The 13,039-nt window shown below is 37.6% G+C and overlaps 1 long non-coding RNA gene across 1 annotated transcript; it reads right to left on the reverse strand.

The window, feature by feature from the left end:
* Positions 1-3,187: 3,187 nt before the first annotated feature.
* LOC139718876 (uncharacterized) lies at positions 3,188-5,208 on the reverse strand. Its single transcript, XR_011710049.1, has 3 exons — positions 5,127-5,208; positions 4,372-4,410; positions 3,188-3,336 (listed from the first exon to the last, which is right to left on the reverse strand). It is a non-coding gene; the product is annotated as an uncharacterized lncRNA (long non-coding RNA).
* Between the last annotated feature and the right edge of the window lie 7,831 nt (positions 5,209-13,039).

The following is a 13,039-nucleotide window of genomic DNA, read 5'->3' on the forward strand; positions in this document are numbered from 1 at the left end:
GGCCTGGTCCAATGGAAATGATTTTTGTGTGAAAAAAAATTGTTTTTATTACAGAAAAAAAAAGCTATTCGAATAATTTCCAATGTATCTTTTAATGCTCACACTTCACCTTCATTTTTTTCATTTGAAGCTTTCAAATATATATGATATTAATAAATATAATCTTGCGATTTTTATGTATATGTGTTCAAAAGGTTTATTGCCCTCCAATATTTCTTCTAAATTTTTATTGAATAGTAATGTTTATGCTTATAACACCCGTTGTGTTAATGATTATCATTTATGTCATGTGAGAACAAATATTTCTAAGAATAGTTTTTTTATAAAGGTCCATTGATATGGACCGAAATACCATTTCATTTGAAAATGAAACCGTCTTTGAATAGTTTTAAAAGGAATTATGAATTTTTACTCCTGAATGCATATTCTCATTCAGAATGATTACTTTAATTGCACTCACATATACATCTTTTGATTTGTTCTTCTGTCCTGTCCTCTTTTTTCCCTCTTTAGTTTCTTTTCTATACTCCCGATATATTTTACACAGTATTTATGTTTTCTAGGGATCAGCGATTTACAAGGCTTATAACTCTTCTCTGCTGACCCCCATTCACATGAATTTACGCATCGGCTTTTGTTCTTGTTGTTGTTTTATGTACGTGTGTGTATCTTTTTATATTCATATATTTGTATCTATGTGTTTTCATAGTATGAATTGTTTGATGATTTTATGTCGAATGGAAATAAATTTGAACTTGAACTTGAAAAATCGGGCAAGAAATAAAGAAAACAGTTAGTAGATAGCAGCAGAAAGCTTGTGGCGTAACATTTTTGTGGACATGTCTCCGAGGTTTAATTCATAAAATTTCACATTTGTCAACTTTCCTGAACAATAAACATAACTCCTTCTCTTAAATAAAAACATGGCACAAAAAAAAAATGCATCTTTCAAGGCGAAGCACATATATATTTTAAAGTTGAACCATGTTTATGTGAAGCAAGAGAAATGAAGAGTTTGTTTGCAAAAACCGATAAGTCCATATTTGCCAAATGGAGATATATAAGAATTTGTTTTGCTTCTTTTGACCATAACTTAAAACATATATCTTTATATGAAGTGACCAATATATCATTTGAAAGGTATTATTTTGTACTTTATGACAGAGACCGTACTTCAAAATCTTCAACAATGGACTTATCGGTTTTTACAAACAAACTCTTCAAATGTAGAGTTGTCCACAAGTTACACCCGGAGGTAATATATCGCCCTCTACGGTTCATTCATTCAAGGAGCTGCAGCTTCATTATTCCTTGTCCGCATTGGCTCAAATTTGCCATGAATAAATCAAATATATTATGAAGCATTTGAATATGTATAAACTTCATCTGTAGCCATCTCTGGGTCGGTGGATTAGGAGACTACAACACACACATACACACACACACACATATATATATTATTGCAACATCACGCATGGACGATGATATGAAGACAATACATGTACAAGTACAAATTAAATTCATTCATTCATTTTCATTTTTCTAGCATGATGAAAGAGGACTTGACAAACAGTGTACCTTTATCGGAAAGCAGGGGAGTAATATTACCCTTTACAAAATATGTCTGTAAGAAGTCCAGGGAGAGTGTACTTTTCACAAATGAAAATCAAATCTTGTGGAATCGAAAGCACTGTACACATATATTTTCTTTATATTGTTGTCCATGTGTGACGATACAAATTATATCAGTCTTCTCATCCAGCAATGGCAGGCACCACCAAAACTTCAAAAATTCATGTTCCCAACCAACAGTCCGATTTTCCTCATACTTCACTGATGCATTCTACTACTTCAGCTGAATTTCTTCAATCCACAGATATATTTTGGTTTCATTCCCTCTTATCTAAATATTCAATGAGAGATATTAAGTTTGGTACCTGTGTTACTGGTGTCATAAATATTGGTGCTCAGACAATGAGGAAAACACACAGTCCACTTCAAATCACAGGATAAATATCAAATTCACTCACATGATCTGTAAGTACAGATAGTTTAGTTACATGGGTAGGAAATAATTGATAATAGACTAACACACTATAGCTATGTAAATCTGTGTCTCAAATTGAATCAAGAATTGCACTTTGTACATACCGGTACATGTACAATTTGTAATATGAGAGGGTCACAAATTTGTGATACATGTACGTGGTACATACAGTATGCACAATGTATATGTACATGTTGATATAGTACTACAATGTATGTAGTGTACATTGTACATGCACATGTATTTTAATGATATTTCCTCATTATGTATTCTAAACTGATGCATTTAGGTTTGTATCATGTCCTAGTCTTTTAAGTCAACATGAATGGAATTTTTCACTTTTTAAAATCATGTCATCTCAATGCCATCCCTCAAGTTTTGTTGTGCCCTTTAGAGTACTAGGCATTGGCAGTTTTAAAAAATGATTGGAATCTCTTGAGCTACAGGGTACATGTACTAGTATTCTGTCTGGAAGTGTCAGAATTCTCTTTCTCGTACAATGTAATCATTAGGCGAGAGCATGAATATCAGCACTAGCATCACACTTACAGAGTAATTCACCCAGTGACACTCCAGGGGCCTGTTTCATAAATAGGTTCGAGTTGGAAGTTGGATGTCCCAATAACTTTGGTTACTATGGCAACAGCAGTGTGTAACGCAGCATTCAGGTGTGACATTCCTCAAGTTGTTGCCACAAAAACAGCTGTTGCTACGACTGCCGATGAAACATCTTCATGAAACAGGGCCCTGAAGTGTATCAAGTCATATTTTTTCTCTCTCACACACACACTTACACACAATCGGTATGAGTTTTTACAGCAGGATGAAATAAATGAATCAATCAGTAAATTTAGATTTCAAGTTTAATGCACAAACTGCATCTGAAAACGTTCATAGCTATAGCAAATTCAACAACACTATTTAATTACAAAAGCAAACTCATACACACCCCCTGACCAGGTTTACCACTTGCTGCTGATTATGTAATGTAAATCAAATGTTCACTGGTATGGCAGATTTTTTTGAGAATTCCTTGAGTATGATCCTGGTGCATACATATAACGGTTAACTCTTGATGACAGGTAATGCACATATTCTGGAGGGGGCCATATTTTTTTTTTTTCTTTTGATGTTTTTGTAGCCACTAGAAATGAAGTCCATGAAACAACAGTTCTGTGAGTGTCATTCCAGAAGCATGTGTTGTTCTCTTTGACTTAGGATGAAGAATGTCTGTCTGTCCATGATGATGGAGAGGTCCCTGATCAGCAAGTGTCACAGATGTTAATGCCCTGTGAAGGAAATACAGTATCACACTATTTTATAGAGAAATGCATTTTTGTGAAAAGAAACAAACACAAAACAAAACAAACAAACAAACAAGCAAATCTACCCCAACATTAATTATGTATAATACCTTAGTGACTAAACAGAGTAAGACAATGCACAAAATGAATCACTCAAAACCTTGCTTTTAGCAAAATAATTGTGCCATTAAGATTGATCTATGAAAATGTAAAAATAAGGATCATTTTTAAGACGGATGAACATGTACAGTAAATTGGGAAAAGACAGGTGCAGCTTCACTAGGACAGAAAATAAAACCCATGCCAAGCAAACACATTTCAGCTGAACATCACGATAGAATTGAGTAGCCATCACATTTTCTTAATCTTATGCACAGAAGTACATACAGTGTATATGGATTCAAAATTGAGTCATGCATTGTAAAATTATGAGGAGCTAACACTGTACAGTGTATGTCAGGCAATACATGTAAAAGCATCTTTGCTCAAAACTGCATTCATGCAAATGACATACAAAATGTAATTATTGAATGCTGAAATTTCAGCTACAAAACTAAAGATAAGAAAAAATCCATAGACCCACATAAAGATAAAATGAGTACACTGTATAAGTCCAAGCAAAGTCCCTTGCAATTGGTAAAAAATTACCACAAGTAAACCCTATCATAACAAAACAACAAATAAATACCAGTACAATGTATTGTGAGGAGATTTCATATTACATATTTCTCAACATCCAGGCCTGTGGCACAGCTCCCAATTTGATTTCCAAAACACACACCAATATTTTATCAGTAGGAGAGGATTTTCCAACAGAAACTGTGACAATTTCCCTTACTTCCTTTCTTTATCATGAGATTGTGAGATGGGGGGGGGGGGGGGGAGATGCTCAATAGAGTTTGCTCACATATTGATATGTCTGAGTTAATGCATATGATAAGTTGCATCGTATCAGGCTACTAAGTACAGACCATAAAATACTCAAAATCCAAACATTTATTATCAAATCTAATATCATACCTGATGATCCAATGGCTGCTTGAGCTTTCTTTGCTCTTACTGGATAGTGAGAGAGAAAGAAGACAATTTCACAGGCTAAAATCACAATTTTTATGATAAGACACTGGAATTTTCTGAAGCTTGTTTTGAGCAAACATCTAACACATATTCTGTACATGTAGTACATCACACAGTTTATACAGCAAAAGCATTCTGCAATTGAGTGGCATCTTTACTACTGACTAAATTGTGTACAATTCAATAGCATCTTTCTTTTCTTTTCTTTTTTAAGTGGGACTTCTTCCACTAAGCAACTATGACTAGTCACTAGTAACATCATCTCAAATCCAAAAGATATATGCTCACAAGATGCTCTTCAGTTTAGAAAGCATTTACCCGACATGCCACATTTTCAAAACGACATTCTCTTGCAGTCATATTGCAAGCACACAAAATTGTTGACAAACTCATATAAAAGTTAATGAGACACTACATTGGACAAAGATCATTCATTCTTCTCTGCAATACTCATGACACAAACTCACGATACTCATGAGTTTGCATCAACACAACTTGTGAAATCTCTGCCCTGTTTTATAAAAATATATACATGTAATCGATAATAAATTTCCTTACCACACAGGCTGCCATAGACTTGCAATTGAAAATCAACTATACAATCAAATGTATTAACTCTTCACAAAACAGGGCCCTCAACTAGCTACTAGCTGAAGGTAATCTGATTGGCATCTACGTGAAGTGCTTTTAATACTCACATCCAGCAAATGTAGCCTTGCCCATTAGGTAGCCGATGAGTGCCACACATGGAACCAGGAATGGCCCTAGTTGCCTTGTATAGGGCCTCATGTGCCTAACTGGGTCAGCTGGCCAGACACTGTTGGGCATTTTGATTATATCCTGTCGAGTATAACAACAACAAATTACCTTAAACATATATATTGTATTTCATACACTGCATGTATAACAATACACTCTCAGTGCATTTGAACACATTTAAAGAGGAATCCTTAATTTGTCATAAATGAGTGTATGTATACTCATACATCTTCAGATTAATACACTAAACTTCCTGTAGAGTTTATGTATTGTCCATCAAGACATTTGCCCAAAACAGAGTGCTTTGTGGGCAGATGAGACAGTCTCCCAGACTGGACTGTCCCAGGACTGCCAACGCTGGAAACTAGTTGAGAGTGAGACTCCCATAGACCAATGCTATAATTTAGGAGTCAAAATGAGTGAGATCAATAGAAATGCATGCAAATGAAATAAAGTTTTAGAGTGAGAAAGGACCAAAATGCGTGAGTCTCACGCTCCATGCGTGAGAGTTGGCAGCCCTGCTGTCCAGACTGGACCAAACAGTTTTGTTCGGTCCAGTCCTCTCGCCCCAAGAACATATACACCGTACATGTAGATGTTCTAGAGCGATACAGATTACAGTATTAGACCCTGTTCTCATGGCATCTGGTCAGGCTTGACTATCAATATTTCCATCGCATTCTGCTACAAACTGCCTCCAAGTTTTGTTACCGCCTATGACATTATGTGCCATCGTGTCTTTTTGCGTTCACCTCATTTTCTTAGTAACTTACGTTAGTTACAGCATAGCATAGACAGACACTACCATTGCACTGGTCTAACACGTGTTACAACTATTGGACTAACCATTGTTACTAGGGACCAGGGTCTACAAAAAGGACATACTACTGATAGGGTTCCTCATTACTCAGATAAGCATCTTGACTGCGGTGGCCGCAGGGAACATAATGCTGCATTTTTAAAGCGCTCCAGAGTTTAAGATTTACATAATATGGACTTCAAAATACATGTATGGTAGGGGTACCACCTATCGGCAGGGTACCTTCCCATCGGCACCCTGCGTATCATGGCTGTTTGCGTATAGAACGAAAACGTACGCGCGGGATTAAGTGTCATTAGCTATAAAGACAATAAAAACGAAGAAACGAAAATCAAACTCAAACAAACCAAGCTAAAAATTACACATCCGCTCAGTAACGACGTATGGCTGTGAAATTCAGTTCGGGAAACCCACTCACAAGGGGGGCCCCTCCTTATAAGTAACCCGTCCCCCTTATAAGTAACCCCGTCCCCCTTATAAGTAACCCCCGGGGCACCCCTTATAAGGAGTCTCCACGCTTTTTTGCAATGCAACGCGAAAATGAAAGGACTGCGGCAATTCGCTTGATTATGTCCATAAAGCTTCACAAGTTTCCTAGTTACTCACAAAATTTGAGCAAAATCGGTTTGAGGCATCATATCTAAAATCATGGATTTAAATGCGATGTCAAACGACCCATGCGAATGCTGTAATGCGAGCGATTACTGGCGCGAGTGTCGCCAGGCGGGGCGGCGCGGCAATGCTTGAGTGCAGACGTGGCGACTGAGTACATGCTGTAATGCGAGCGATTACTGGCGCGAGTGTCGCCAGGCGGGGCGGCGCGGCAATGCTTGAGTGCAGACGTGGCGACTGAGTACATGTACTCAGTCGCCACGTCTGCACTCAAGCATTGCCGCGCCGCCCCGCCTGGCGACACTCGCGCCAGTAATCGCTCGCATTACAGCATTCGCATGGGTCGTTTGACATCGCATTTAAATCCATGATTTTAGATATGATGCCTCAAACCGATTTTGCTCAAATTTCGTGAGTAACTAGGAAACTTGTGAAGCTTTATGGACATAATCAAGCGAATTGCCGCAGTCCTTTCATTTTCGCGTTGCATTGCAAAAAAGCGTGGAGACTCCTTATAAGGGGTGCCCCGGGGGTTACTTATAAGGGGGACGGGTTACTTATAAGGAGGGGCCCCCCTTGTGAGTGGGTTTCCCGAACTGAATTCACATGTATTACCTATATGCTGTGAAATTCACGTGTATTACCTATGCTGTGAAATTCACGTGTATTACCTATGGAGGGGAGGGGGTGCCGATCGCAAGGTACCCTTTTTAGCTGCAGAAGAAAATGGAACGCACGCACTATTGCGCTATTTTAGCGTTAAAACGGAGATTCATAATCAACGAGACAGTCACGACATTCAAAACTGCAGTAAAGTTTTATGGCATATTTGAGGTAAGAATTAGGCGAATTTGTGTTATATTTTTAGAATAAACAAGCTACAGATCCTTAGGGTGACGATAGGTGGTACCCCCAACCGTACTTGCTTTATGATTAGACAATGGAGAACAGGCGGAGTGGTATGCTGGCATTGCTGGACGTGTAATGTATGTAGGCCTATATGTCCAGCAATGCCAGCATGCAGTATGCACCACAAGCGTAGCCGTACTTGTTATATGTTAGCGCCAATAGCGGTAGGTCCATGCTCATTTCTAGACTCGGGCGATTGGGCCTGGAAGAAAAGTGTCACTGTCAGGTATGTAATAACACCAAGACCTGATCAAAATATTCTCAGCTTTTCACCAAAAACAGATCAATGTGTTAAACACCTCCATATAAGAATTTTATTTCCAAAAGTAACAATATCATGCCAGATAACCTACCTTGGTACAGTGAGCTCCTGCAGAAATTCTGTGCCTCACACAAGTTTCTGTAATTTAGCGCCCTCATTGGTCTTGGTAGCAGTTGAGCAGAGCGAATCGCGTCGGCTGCATGTCTTGGAGGAACGCCGCATGGTTTGCCATCTATCAAGCTGAAAAATGGCTGAAAGATCCCAACAGATTGATTCTGAGGTATTTTCCCTTATATTACAATATTTTACATTACAATAAAATGGTAAAAACGAGAGTAAAAACTACTAGCCATGTCAAATGCAGTCATTTTCAAAGCGTTTGATGATTACACGGTCCCACATATTTATTTTTAGGTTAGTGAGCTGTTTGATTGTATTAATTTACTATCATACACTGGATACAACACTGGATACAGAATTACAGGGCTTTTCCTTACTTAGGACAGCACGGTAATTCCCAAGATAGTAAATATAACTGTGAGAGTAAAGGAAGATAGGAAGGCGCATGATAATAATGGAAACTAAACAAAATGGCATGGCAACCCCTTCATAACGATGAGAGCTAATAAAAGTACAAACAGGGTAGAACTACACCTTTCTAGGCCTAGAACATTAGTTTATTTCCATTCCAAAGAAACTATTGTTGACTGTCCCATGTCGGTTAGTAGTGTTTTTATTATTCTAAAAAGATTTGAAAATTATAGTCGTACCTTTTTTTTCAATTAACTGATTAAGGGAAGTATTTTGAAGAACGAGATTTTAAAATTATAAGGATTATTTAGTGGAGGTAAAGATTTGGCAGCAACATGATCTAAAAACAAAGACACTTGATAAACAACAACAACTTCAGACAGCGTGTCTCAGTGTTCAGGTGATGTGCGTAATATGCTTGAGGACTGTGCGCTGTCCATTTGTTTTGAACAGAATTAGTGCGCACTTTCCTGTCTTTTCATGGACACGCACATTTTTGGGTACTAATTACATTGAATACGCGCAAGACTTCGTAGACTAGCCTCACAGAGCATTGCATGGGACTGAAATCGCGAAAATGCGACACAAAAACGTAAAAACGCTAACTAAGAAATGCACATTTTACCTCAGTGCATCAGATTTAGAAATAGATGTCAATTTTTCACAAGATTTTATCTTTTGAACTGTTCGAAACGTTTAAGCGAAACATTTCACTCTATAAAACGAAATTTGAGCCTCATTTTCTGGTTTTTTCTTTGTTGTTCGCTCAATGAGAATGTATGCAGTGAATTGTGGGTATGAATTGTGATTCTGGTGCAAGGACAAGGTGTGATAGATGTTGATTAATCCGTTACGAAAATCGTGTCTGGAATTATAATGCGATTTTACACCGCCCAAAAAGACAACTTTTTGCAGAGGGGTATACCTATACTTGAAGTCTTTTTTCCAAAAATCGGAGTGAATAATTTTCGTAATTTTGCCTGATTCGTAATTTTCAGGACTTTGTGAATAACTGGTGCTATTTTTGACCAAAATTTCATCCTCTTAGTATGGAATTCAAAGCCAAGAAAAAAAAGCGTCCGATGATAAGATCAACTCTCCTACCTACTGTATGTTGCATATGGTGCAATGGTTGTGGCATGTTGAAAGAAGTCAGTTGTTGTTTGTGTATGTCTGTCATCTGTCAGTCAGTCATTTGTTTTTTTAGTATGTTGGTACATGTTTTGTTTTGTTTTGTTTTGTGTTTTGTTTTTTTTGGTCTTCACATTGGAGAAGTGAGCATAAGTTTAAGAGATGTTGGATAGTATCTGGGACCCATGCAATATCATAAGTATGCCCGGTATACAGACTGGGTATACTCTACATTTACTGATGTAGTTACACTCTTTGCTCCAACCTGAAGTAGTGGTCTTGAGTGAAATATGGAGCCACATCTTTTACATGGTTTTCACCTCATTATGCTGTTTTGCACACTCTTGAAGAGTGTTTCCCATTTACCAGAAATAGGATTTGCTTTAGCCATGTTGTAATGTTTCATAAACAGTCAAGTAGTCAAGGCGCTAATTCCTGTAAAAGGCTTTATTAAGGAGTTCGTTCAACCCACCCCGCAGAAAAGGTTTGACCAGACAAGGTGGTAGATGGGACCTCTATGAACATCCCCAGGTAGTATGTGGTTCCAAATTGTGGTGTCAGTAGAATTTTACTGGCCACTTTTCATCATGATTTGTTGGAACAAACGTAAAAGAGTCTGCGCACGCCAAGACTATTACACGCACCACTAGCACTGCTACAGGCGCCAGTGCCAGTGCTGTGTGTAGTAGTCTTAGCGCGCATATACTTTTTCTTCGATAAACAAGGGTTTTGCCTGCAAACTAACTTTTCACGCGAAGCTGGGTTCGGTGTAGTGTAGTTTCTAGCCGTTTTTATTTCATCTTTATTTCAAGAGTTCAAGCAAGCCGAGTGAGAGCGCATACCCGGTGATTGTGACGACCGAATCGTAATCACTGGGTGTGTGCTCTCACTCCACTTAGCGCAATATATACAGCGGGCTTCTGCATAATACACAAGCTGCAACTCAGAGAAATAAAGACGAAAAAACGGCTAGAAATTAAGACTAGGGTCGGTAAACGCTTGTCGCTATTTGGGGCACTGAAAACGACAAACTCACACAGTTTTTGCATTTATTTAATGAAGAATTCATCAAAACTGCATAAAACTATATATGTACATGTTGCTAGAGATGTCATCTATACAGTGGGATTCATCGTAAGTTATAATATTGTGCATGGTTACCATGGTAACCGGATGCCTAAAGGTGACTGGTAACCCCCAAAATGCATGCTGCTGCTGCAAACATTGTTTTTTTTTTATCTTATAGATGCAATAAAAAGAAACACACACTTTTTTATTGATTTTCATTAAAAAGTTTTCCCTGTTGCCATGGCAACCAGTATTATCCAATCAGAATTTAGTTGTCAATAACTCAAAAACTAAAACCCATAATTTCAAAAAGCTCAATAAGCATGTCCGTCCTTCTGCATGAAGTGTACGACATATATGTGAAGAATATTTTGAAGCATTCTCAAGTTACAGCAAAATTTGTAAGCAAAGGCATAATAAACGGCCATTGAAAGAAAAACATCATTTTCGAATAGTAAAATGCATGAAAAACTTGCATCCGTCGTACTTTCAACACAAATTTGACTTCAAAGCATAGGCAAATGTATATAGTTTTTGATAATGTATGGACACAAATTTCCCTTAAAAATAAGATGAATACAGAAAGCAAAGCCAATATTCTATAGTACTGTAGCTCTTTCGAGTATTTACAGAGCGATGGTTATTCAAAACAATCCTGGAAAAGAGCAGAGGAAAGCAATTGATTGTTTATGTTCTTAAAGGAAGTTTATTCAAGAATACCGATAAATTCCTTTCTAAAGAAGGAATATACACGTGCGCTGGATTATCCATCAAAGAATTAAGCGTACTTTTGTGTTCGTTAGCTGTTGTAAAAAAAAGAAATATATATATATATATATATATAGAATGAAATGAAATATCATGATATGTAAATTTTACTCAAAATGTGCAGTAATGAATTAATGCTGAGGAGAGAATGGGGGAAAAATCTTGGGCGTCTTTTCCCTTTTTATCCAGACTAATATTACAGTGTAGAGCTCATCTTCAATGAGTGATGTGCACGAAAGGCAAAAGAAACAAACCTGTCTAAATTCCAGATATTTTTGGGAGTTACCAATCACCTGTAGGCATCCGGTTACCATGGTAACCATGCACAATATTATACATTACAATGTATCCCATTGTATTGCTGACATCTCTAGCAACATGCACATATATAGTTTTAAGGCGTTTCGATGAATCCTTCGTGAAATAAATGCAAAAACTGTGATAATTTTGTCATTTTCAGTGCCCCAATAGCAACAAGCGTTACCGACCCTAGTCTTAATTTCTAGCTGTTTTTATTTCGCCTTTATTTCTCTGAGTTACAGCTTGTGTATTGTGCAGAAGCCCGCTGTATTGCGCTAAGCCGAGTGAGGGTGCATGCTCAATGATTGCCACAAAAAACGGTTCGGGCGTCACAATCGCTGGGTATGCACTCTCACTTGGCTTGCTTCAACTCGTAGAAATAAAGACGAAATAAAAACGTCTGGAAACTACACTACACCGACCCCAGCTTAGCGTGAAAAGTGTCAGTTTGCAGGCAAAAACCGATGTTTGTCGCGGAAAATATAACACGCACCACTGGCATTGGTGCCTGTAGCAGTGCTAGTGGTACGTGCAGTAGTCTTAGTGTGCGCAGACGCTTCCTCGAAGAATATGGTCATGTCGCAACTAAAATGGCCTGTAAAATTTCATTGATACCACAATTTGATATCACATACTACCTAGGGGTGTTCCAGAGGGTCCAACCGACCACCCCATGCAGTCAAACCTTTTCTGCGGGGTGGGTTGAACGAAGTCATTTTTTTCTGGGTCGCTGCGCCTGGACTAAAGTACTTTGACATGGATGTGTATATTTAGATCATTACTACCATTAACTCTGGATCATCCTCCTGTATCTGCATTTGGCAGTTGCTACTGTTTTGGTAGTGTAGTGGTAATCATTGTTGTATTCTCAAATTTATTATTATTTTTTTGTTATATAACTGGATTTGAATTAATTTTAAAAAAACAACAACTAGCACTTGACATGGTTTGTATTATTGCAGATTTATATCACAATTGCTGGATGTGAATTTCTTTCAGGAAGATGAGTCAAAAAGGATTGCGGTACTGAGGGACTGCCATTGCTGTAAGAGATGCATTCTAAGATTTCTTGGAAGGAGAACTATTCATATTTATGCCAGTCCTTCAGAGGTAAGTGTATGAAAACTTACGATATGCTATTTTTGAAGGTATCACTCTCACACTTGCAAAATTATTGGTGATACAATTTACTTATACTTGTCATCTTGTAGGTGTCCTTTTAAAGGTCCAGTTTACCTTTGGGAGCAGTGATTTCAAAAATATTCAAGATATCACATTTGATGCATATTTGTAGGTCTGTTGTATCACAAAACATCCTACCTATAAAATGTTTGCAATAAAGACTAAAATATGAGGAGATATCAGGATTTTTCTCAATAAACCATAACTGTATACGGTTTAGTCTGGAAGCATTCTTATTATAACTATTGTTCACATTTTGCGTACTTAAC

Source organism: Diadema antillarum, unplaced genomic scaffold (assembly GCF_040938485.1).
Source record: "Diadema antillarum isolate AM-2024a unplaced genomic scaffold, OU_Dant_1.0 scf00000101, whole genome shotgun sequence".
In the NCBI taxonomy this organism is placed as follows: domain Eukaryota; kingdom Metazoa; phylum Echinodermata; class Echinoidea; order Diadematoida; family Diadematidae; genus Diadema; species Diadema antillarum.